A 10885-nucleotide genomic window follows, 5' to 3' on the forward strand; every position below is an offset into this window, starting at 1 on the left:
GTTCACTTATACACAGACTTTTTTTCAATAAATACAGTAAATATACTTCCTCTTTTTTATAATTTTCTTAATAACATTTTCTTTTTTCTATCTTACTTTATTGTAAAAATACAGTATATAATACATACAAAAATATATGTTGATTGACTTTGTTACAGGTATGGCTTCTGGTCAATAGTAGGCTATTGATATTTATTAAAATTTTGGAGGAGTCAAAAGTTATACACAGATTTTCATCTGCACAGGGGTTCAGCACCCATAACCCCTGCATTGTCCAAGGGTCAATTGTACTCCTCACCATCTCTGACTGCCTGTTATCCTTGAGATTCAAAATATCCTTGGTATCTCTCGTACTCCAGGAAGGAACAAAATATCCTCGGTGGGAAGAAGTTGTATACTCTTGGGAACAAAAGCCTAGGGGAGACTGAAAGTAGCAGAACAGCATAGAAACACCAGAAACTGAGTGTCTGAAATGACTTTGTGGTGTGTCAGTTTCTCTACAATGAACTACACCCCAAGAATTTCCTTCTAGTATGTATCTTGAGGGGAGAAAAGACACTTCAAAGGATACTCTTGCTTTTTCTCCAAGGGAATACCAAATGGCGGGAGATGCTGGTGCCGGAGAAGGACCTGGGGGCCCAGGGCCCTGGAATGTGAGACCACCTTGGTTTCGGTGGAGGACTTGGCAATAGCATGGGGTGAGGGATGTTGGGCCAGGGTCCTTCCTGGCAGAATGCACAGAAGCAAGGCCAAGGCCAAAGAGTGGATTTAAGTTACCAAACTGGGCTGCCTGGTAAAGGACATGAAGATCAAGTCCCTGGAGAAGATCTACCTCTTCTTCCTGCCCATCAAGGAATCTGAGCTCAGTGATGTTTTCCTGGGGGCACCCCTCAAGGATGAGGTTTTGAAGATTATGCCTGTGCCAAAGCTGACCCATGCTAGACAGAGGACCCAGTTCAAGGCATTTGTTGCCACTGGGGACTACAATGGACATGTTGGTTTGGGTGTTAAGTGCTGGAAGGAAGTAGCCATTGCCATCCATGGGGCCACCATCCTGATCAAGCTCTGTATTGTGGTGGTGTGGGGAGGCTACTGGGAGAACAAGATTGGAGAGACCCATACCATCCCCTGGAAGGTGACCAGCCGCTGTGGCTTGGTGCCTTTGTGCCTCATTTCTACCCCCAGGGGTACTGGCATGGTCTTAGCCCCTGTGCCCAAGAAGTTGCTGCTGATGGCCAATATCCATGACTGCTACACCTCAGCCAAGGGCTGCACCATACCCTGGGCAACATCGACAAAGCCACCTGTGATGTCATCTCTAAGACCTACAGCTATCTTAACTCTGACCTCAGGAAACAGACCCTGTTCACCAAGTCTCCTTATCAGAAATTCACTGACCATCTTATAAAGACTCACACCAGAGTCTCTGTGCAGAGGACCCAGCCTCCAGTTGTGGCCACCACATAATTTTATAAAAGAAAAGTAAAGTGAATTAACCTTGTAACAGTTTGAAAAAGAAAGTAAAGCAACAGTCATTCTTATTGGATGCACACATACAACTCTTTTCTCAGTTATTCAATTTAAGACAAATCTAGGTGTTGCTTGGCAATGATTTGCAAATGTAATAAAAGTTTATAATCACTTGATTTTAATTTAACAGATTATTTTGGATAGACCTGACTCAATCAGTTTTTTGTCCTATAAAAGAGACATAAGCTTTCCATGAGAAAGAGAAAGAAAGGACAATTAGTGGGCAACAGGAATCAGTCCTTGTTCATAGGGTTTCAATCTGCTTTCGACCCTTTCTGCCTGATTGCTCTGTGAACTTCACAGTTTTTAGCCAGTCCCCACAATTGGATAGGCCAATTACTTATAATAACCCATATATCCATATGTTCCTACTGGTTCTTTTTACTGGGTGGACCCTGACAGAAGAGGTACCCTTCAGAAGTATTCAGCAGGGGAGATACCAAAGGACACATGGAAACATCTATTAACCAGTTTTAAACACTCACCAGATACAGAGAACCTGAGGTCAGGTCACAGAATTAGCAGGAAAGTAAATACTTTCCTATTCTCTTTATCTCTTCCCCCTTTCCTAGTTCACACTGACTGAGGTTAGAAATTTTTAATGGAAATCTGTTGAAGCTTTTTTAATGGTTTGTAATTTGTTTCGTTTTAAAGGGCTACACCCAAAAATCCAGATATGTGATGTATTAGTTTTGTATGGCTGCTGTAACAAATTAATACAAACTTACTGACTTAAAAGGATACTAATTTATTATCTTACAATTCTGTAGATAAAAAGTACAGCACAGCTCTCACTGTGCTAAAATCAAGCTAACAGAAATCAGTTTCCTTTCTGGAGGCTCTAATGGATCATTTGTTTCTCTGTCTTTTCCAGTCTCTAGCGGCCACTGCATTTCTTGGGTCAGAGGCTCCTTCCTTCATCTTTAATGCTAGAAATGGACAGTGGAGTCCTTCTCACAGGACATTACTCTGACTTTCTCACCTGCTTCCTCTTACCAATTTTTAAGGCTACTTTTATTACATTTGACTCACTCAGATAATCTAGGGTAGTCTTCTACTGTAAGGGCAGCTGATTAGAAAGTTTTATTCCATCTGCAGACTTAATTTCTTTTGTTATGTAGCATAACACAGTAACTGGTGGTGGGGATTTGGACTTTGACAACTTTGGCAGTGGAGGGAAGATGGGCAATTATTTTGCCTACCACATATGAGTTCTTTGCTTAATTGGATCTGGAATAACTAAATATATCTGCACTTCTTTTCATCCCTTGTAAGACATAACTTTACTGAGAAAAATGAATCCCAACTGACAGGAAATCACCCTTGTAATAAATTATAGACATGGGAAAACTTGAACTTGTCAACTAATGGGCAATTGGATCTATGTCTAAAGATAGAATTTTTCTATTTTATTGCTAAATGTCTAAACATAATATGTCCTTTTCAGCTGGCATTCACTTTTTTACATAAAAGCCATTATCATTAGAGTAGAGGTTAGTATAAATATAATTTTTTTCTGTAGCTCTAATTTGTATCCAGTGAGTATTTCTGTACATGGGTTTTCCAATATATTGTTAAAAGATAGCTTTTAATGTTAAGAGAATAATAGGCAGTGGTCTGACATTCAAAGCTACTGCAAAAAAAGCAGTTGCTTAAAAATGTTAAAAATGGAGGTCATTATACAAAATTGACTCCAAATGGCTTTTCAGTCAAAGAAAGATAATTAGGTGCTTCCCTGAAGAAAGTAGTATATTAGAAAATTAATCTCCGTGGAATTGGTAACCTTTTTGAATTTCAGTGATTTTTCAGTTCTCATATTTGATTATACAATCTGGAGACCTCCAAATATATCAGCAAACCCACAAGCCCTACTGAAGGCTGCTTGAATAGCCAAGCAGAGGAAGGAAAAAGAAGAATTAAAAAAAACAAAAACAAAAAACAAAACAAAACCCTCAATCTTGATTTTACTATCAGGATTTCAAGGAAGTTCTGACAGTGCAAGAACTTTCACATTTCAGCAGTTCTAGTCAAAACCTGTAATTAAAAAGGGGGTGACTTGAAATAGGAACAGGTGGGATGAAGAGGGAAATGTGAGGACAGTAGGTGCATTAATGCCACATATGAAATGTTAGTTCGGAAAAGAAAGGGCTCAATTAGCTTACAAGTTTTGAAACCACTTATGCGTAGTTTTAAAGACAAAAGAAAAATCATCCTGCAGAAATGCAGTGCATCATTTTCAGATGCACAATGAATTTCATCACCTTTGAAGGTAAAGCTCCTTCTTCATACAGTACTATCCATTATTAATGAGCACGGCTTCTGAGTGTGAAAGAACAGTGTGAAAAACATTAACATAGTCTACCAGATGTGATTGACATTGTCATGCCTTTCATTTTGCTGTTGGCGAGAGGCATCCCTGTAGACTTACATGCATCTGGACATTACTAATATTCTCCTTGTTATGCACTCTGGGCAGCTGTGATATGGAAATTCTCAGCATTGTATTTTACGGTTTATTTTTCAGTTTTTACATTGTGTCCTGTTGCAAAATGCACAAGTCAAGCCTTTTTGTATGCAATGATCAATCAGAAAAATGATCTTTTCTAATATGACTCTTCTCCAAATTTTAAGAAGAATTTATCTGAATTCTGGAGAGGTGCAATGACCAATGACCATCTGCTAGTGAGGCAGTTATTTAGATCTATGTCTGTTTGTGGCATTTATTTTTTTACCTTCCAGTTTTCAAAGCTGATTGCGTTTTTAATTGTCCTGCTGCAAAAAAGAATGGCAGCCACTATCTACCTGCTGTTCAGTAACAGCACAGCGCTTACTAACCCACCCACATAATATCTTTTAATCAGTAAAATTAAAGGTAACAAAGTCAAGGATTAGAGGAATACTGAATCCAAAAGAAAATTAAGACTACATCCTTTTGACTTTTAAATATATATGTAACTAAGCTCCTTTCCCCCTCTCAGTTGCCCTGCTTCTCCCTCTCACAGCTCCCATGGGCACCCACACAGAGATCTAAGTTGCTGACTTAACTTCATAAGAGCATAACACATGTGCTCTGTTTCTCTGTACGTTAACAGCCTATCAGTGACATGGGGACTAAAGCATTTCAGTCAGGTAATTCTGACAGTCATTCATAGATATAGGTGCAACACACTGGTCCCCATTCTCTTTATATTCTAGTGCCAGTTCTCCCAAGTGTTTTGAGTGTCCTAAGAGTTCATCTTAAAAAGGACTCCCAAGAGTATATTTTGTGCCTTGGGACATCAGTAAGTGTAACACACACTAAAAAGGAGGGGTGAGGAGTTCTATTGCAAAAGTTGTGTGGGACTGTTGTTTTGGTACTTTGTGGTGCCTCAGAGGCAGATGAGCTCTTCTAGGGCTGACATGAAACAGGGTTCCTGGAGAAAAGCACTATAATTACGTGGTTTTCTTAAAATAATATTACTTTAGAATATTTTCACTTCACAGGCTGTCTAGAGTTATTAGTGTTTTATGGAACACATTTTGGGAAATTCTGATTTAATTGCCTCTCCTTATTAAATATACTATTATACTAATGGGACCTACTCTAGGGAAAAAGAAAAACTTTTAATGCTTATTATTCCTATGCACAGTGTAGCTAGAGTGGGCTGGCTCTGGAGTTTTAGTTCCTGGGTTCAAATACCAGCTCTGCAAATTACTAGTATTATGACCTTGGGAAGGTCTTCTACCCTGACTTTGACTCAATTTTCTCTACAAAAAGATAAGGAAAACTAATAGTATCTTGAACATGAAATAATGTGCATAAAGTGGTAGGCTATAATAATTAATTGTTACTTTCTGAAAAACTTTGCATCTAAATTACATAATCTCTCTTATATCAGGGTTGCATGCTATGGTTATGTTATATGGTACCATTTGCTTTACCCAGGGTGTCCTAGATATCATATAACTTTCCAGGCATTATTGTTGTAATGAGTCCCAAAATAGACCATCAAGTTTCATACTCTCTTCTTTTTTAGTAATTAAGTAGGTAGTGTTATAAATTAGCACAGGAAGGCTGCATGCTTCAACAGTTGGTACATTTTTATTGCAGTCTTCAGTAGATAGTGCTCTTTCCCCACTGTTGGTTAAGGCATGTGTTAGTATAATGTTAGAAAGTTAAGCCTATCAAGAATGTTAAGTGGAAGGCCTTTTAAAATCTATTTAGATCCTATCATGGTGGTATCAATTTTCTCAACACATTTTTATTGCATCCCTATCATGTATTAGTCACAATTATAACTAAAATCAGAAAACCAATACATAAACACATACAGGACCAATATAATTACAGAGAGCAGTGGGTGAAAAAAAAAGGAAACTAAATGGGTGATTGATACAGGTGTGAAGAATTTCTGCTTGGGAAGTCAGAAGAAAGTCTACAAAAGTGACACTTGAGATGGGCTATCAATAAAAAAAGAACCAAGCATGCAAAGAGGTATCATCAAGAATGAAGGTGCTACACCAAGAAACTACTTGGTGTCTGAAGGAAAGAGTGAAAGTCACAGTGGCTGGATCATAAGAAGGCTTGAAGGTGAGATTGGAAAGAGATGATCACATCCCAATTTTGAAAACATCTCTAGAGAATAGACTAAAGAAGATATAGGAGTAGAGCACGGAAGAGTGAAACCAATCTGGCAGTTATAACAGTGATGTAATGCCAGAGAGTAATGTGAGTTGAACTAGGATGAAAGCAAGAGAAAAACAATGAAGTTGGCATATATTTTAGAAGTAAAGTTGACAAAATTTATGGATGTATTGATATGAGATGTAATGGAAGGGAGGGACCAGCAATGAGACCTAGGTTTTAGCATGAGAAGCAGTTAAATGGTAATACAATTCCCTGGCCTTGATGAGACTTGGGGAGTAGTGGACATAAATTCAACATTCTACTTTGGTAACAATAATTTTACATGGCTACTAAGCATGCAAATGGAGAAGTGAGGTTGGCAGGAGGGTATTCCATATAATTTGGAGACATCTGAGCAAAATATTTGTACTAAGAACCTATTATGCCAAGCAGTGTGCTAGGTGCTGGAAATAAATGGTAAGGAACATTATATAGTGGTAGGCAGAATTCTAAAGTGGCCACCAATCACATGAGACTGGACATGTGAGAGGACCAATAGAGAGAAACACATCTTAAGGACTTGATAGCAGTCTCTAGGAGCTGAGACCCGTGCCTCGATAAAGCCAGCATGAAAATAGGAACCTCAATCATGCAATCATAAAGAAAGAACCTGCCAACTACCTGAGAGAGTTTGGAAATGACCTTGGTTGAGTCTCCAGATGAGTGCATATCTGGTTGACACCTTGATTGTAACCTGGTGAAAACTCAACCCTGCTGTGCTGAATTTCTGACCTATGGAATCTGTGAGATAATACTTTTGTGTTTTTTAAGCCACTAAATGTGTGGTAATTTCTCACATATTAGTAGAAAACTAATACAATAATTTTATCTGTTTCATAGAGACTATAGTTCCTTAGAAAAGAGGAAGGAAAAGTAAAGCAGATAAATACTATCAGATTTTCATTTTCAAGTGAAGGCTTCAATTATTATGAAGGTAGGAGTTAAATGGCATGGAAATGGAGATCATTTATGCCAGAATATATAGATGTAATGGGTGGTTGACTATCAAAGTCCAAATAAGAGGTCTCTGATTACTGTGATGATAGTGAGGATTGAGCAAAGAAGGTATATTTAAGAAACATAAGGCAATATTGAGGGACTGGAACAATACACATGAAAGGAGCAAATGGGCATTCATATTGGGCCAGCTCTTTTCCAGTGTTGGATAGTCCCTAAGTCCAAGTCACTCTGGGGCATCAGCTTCTAGCTATAATAAGGAAATTAGGAAGGAGATCATTTATCAAATTTCCCAATTTTGCTTATTGGCATTATTTATGCCACCCTCAAATTACATAGTCACCATTATTTTATGTTTTTGTTTAATGTTATACAGCACATGTTAAGACATTAATATAATAGTAAGAAGACCCAAGCAATTCTGTGAGTAATTTAAGTATATTTCTATGTTATTGCCAGACTCTAATGATGCCCAACTAGCTAAATGACCCAATCAAACTGTAACACAATTGAGAATTTTTGGAATTGACTTCCTCAATACTCATATTGTAGATTATTGATTTTGAATTTGTGACTTATTTAATCTGTTGATCCTCTAAGATTATGTACCACGCAATTCAACAAAGATTATATAATTGTTTATGATTTTATTTGTCTGATGAAATTTTCTTTCTTTACCCTGAAATGTAAAAGTCAATCTAGCTGTCTACAAATGTGGCATAAACAGTCACAAGATTTAAAGTACAGTGTGAGGAATAGTGTCAATAGTAATTTAATAACTATGTATGGTGTCAGATGGGTTCTAGACTTATTGTGGTGATCACTTTGTAAGATATATAAATGTCTCATCACTGAATCTAATATAATATTGTATGTCAACTGTAACTAAACAATAAAAAAAAATTCCATAATCTTTTCTTTCCAAGATTTAGAAATGTTACTTATTGACTATTGTCTTCTGGTAGTTAATGTTGCAGGAACACCTGAGGCCAGGTTCATTTTCATTTCAATGATAATAATATGATTTTATTATGCTTAAAATAAAATGATAATAATATGATTTTATTATGCTTAGAGTTTCATTTGACTTTCTTTTTCTAAATGGGAGAAACATATATACTTTCATTTATATCATTTCCTTGTTTGTAAAATTTGGATGATGCTTTTAGTTTACTATTTGTGTTGATTTTTAGCATAATGTGGTTATTTTTTAATCTGTACATTCGAGACTTTCTCAGCTCTAGGAAGTTGTTTACACTTCTGTCCTTCTTGTTCTCATTAAAATCATTATATCAGATAGCTTTTCAATCTTTCCTCTATTTTCATTTTTTGAGAGATTTATCTGAGGATTTTTCATCAAAGTTACTGACTTAATTCTCCTTAGTGCAAATTCTGCTCTTTATTGCCCTGCACAAAATTTTTATATTGTTATTATTTTAGTTGTACTTAATTTTTTTGTTTCTTTTACACATCAAGTTTTCTATTCTGTTTCCATAGAAACTTGTTATATATCTGGTTTCATCTGAGAAATCCTTTTGACACCAAGGAAGCTTTACAATATTCTTTGATTTCTGAAATAAATTTTTTATAAGATGTGTTCATTCTTTAAATATCAAAACAATACTTCCAGTTGATGCTGTATTTTTTTAATTGAGTGCTCGTCAATGAGAAAAGTGGTTGTAACAAAAAGGAAGAAGATGTTCCAGAGGAAACGACATTGGCAAAAATACTTTACATTAAAGAAACTCAGATATTTTATGACCCTGAAAGTGCAAATAATAAAATATTGGGAACTAACCCAAACTTAAAGAGGAGTATGACAATTTGCCAAGGCATAGAAAATATTTTCACTCCATACTGTAAGTTATATGTTGAAAGAAAGAAGGTAAACATTATTCAAAAAAGCATTTGGTGTGGGTTTTTTTTAAAAGAAATAAAACACTTTAATTTTCAATATTTCTAATGTTTTCATTACAATGTACTAAATATCAGTTTTACTAATTTTTTCATTTCCCTATACACTTATAGCTGCCAGTAAAATAATTTTTAATATTTTGACAAAAACTTCGAAAAGTCACAAAATAGTTATTTTCCTATTGATTATGAAGATTGCTTTGTACAGTTTCAGCTTGTATGGTCATTATTGCTGTCCTATATTATCTTAACAAAGTTCAGACTCCCTGTGTTCTGCATAATTATATGTATTCAAACCTTACATAACATCATCCATGTTCCCTCAGTACACTGACTGTTGTGGATGGAGAAAGAGTAACAAGATGAGAATGATAATTATCATCATTAAATAAGAAAATAATTTCTCATTGAATTAGTAATTTCGTGCATTGTCTGAATTTTTAATGTAAATAAGTAAATAAAAATATTATACTATTAACACGTCAAATTATATGTGTTGGAAGAAAGTAGGCATTGTTTTTTAGGTCACATAATATACCAACCATTTTATTTTATAAGGCTTAAAAAAGCTAAAATCCAACAAGCACAGCCAACTTAGTGACCTGTACTTATGTATCCACTGATCCTTGTCTTAAAAAGCTATTACACTTTCACTCTTTAGATTGGTCTGTGGTAGACATACAAAAGAATTTCCCACTTTCTCCAGGGATAAAAACAAAACAAAACACTGATTTATTTTCTTTTTCTCTTAACTGATAAAAAGAAATAAGTACTAGCCAAATCAAGGTTTAATCTCTCCCTCTCATATACAGAAATATGTTTGCTGCATTCAATGCAGCTACACCTGAAGGAGGGATGGAACTTTCCCACTTGCTTACTTTCTGTTCTGACCAATTCTCACCTTTTTTGCTTCACTAGACTCCTATCTCCCACTTTAGAATATAAGGAGAAACATATTTTGTAACTGTCAAAGAAATGGACATTTAAAAAGAAATGTTTATTATGTCCATTTATTGGCATCATGTTTAAAAATATATGAAATAAGTATGTTACCTAACATCTTAATCCTAAAAGGGATGCAGTTATTTGCATACACACATGTAAAGCTCATAATCAGGGAAGTTTTCCTCGGAGCCTTTACATGACAGTAAAAACTATTACTTTTTACTCTCTGCCACCAGTAATCCAATATGAATTCTTCCTTCAGGAACTACTGTCACCTAGGAAATTTTCTTAAATAACATTAACAACAAAGGTTGCCATTTATTTGATTATTCCATACCTGGCCTAGCTAGATAAGAGCAGAAAGATAATTAAGTCAGTGATAAGTTGCAGGTGCAATGACATTTCAGCATTAAGAAATATACAGAGGATTATGGTCCGGAGGCATGGCGGCAGACCTGTGATCACTTGAACTTCTTTTTAGGCTTTATATGTCTTCCATGATAAATATCCATCCTTCAGTGCTGCAGTCCAGGCAATTAAGTGTTAGACACATAGTGTGAAAAAACAAGATGACAGACCCAAAATGGAGTCACTTATGCTAAACCTAACACCAGCAACCCGAGACTTAATACTTAACTTAATTACAGTTTGGCTCTCCCAGAAATGAAATCTTGAACCAGTCAATTAGGAATTACTGGTCAGCACTAGTGAAGTAATCTATCTGATAGATTCCTGCAATCCCCTTTTAGGAAACCGACCAATCCACTTTTTGCTAATGTAACTAACTTCTTTGTTCCTGCTCCCTTCTGCCTACTATGTCATCTTTCATTTTGTACAGTTCCTTGGAGCTTCTTTCTATCTACTAAAAGGTAT

At 35.9% G+C, this 10885-nt stretch overlaps 1 pseudogene across 1 annotated transcript; it reads left to right on the forward strand.

Moving 5' to 3' along the window:
- The first annotated feature begins 599 nt into the window (after positions 1-599).
- On the forward strand, positions 600-1467 carry LOC308558417 (small ribosomal subunit protein uS5 pseudogene; annotated as a pseudogene). Its single transcript has one exon. The product of its transcript is annotated as a small ribosomal subunit protein uS5 pseudogene (transcript).
- The last annotated feature ends 9418 nt before the right edge of the window (positions 1468-10885 follow it).

Source organism: Miniopterus schreibersii, assembly GCF_964146895.1.
Source record: "Miniopterus schreibersii genome assembly, chromosome: 6".
NCBI lineage: Eukaryota > Metazoa > Chordata > Mammalia > Chiroptera > Miniopteridae > Miniopterus > Miniopterus schreibersii.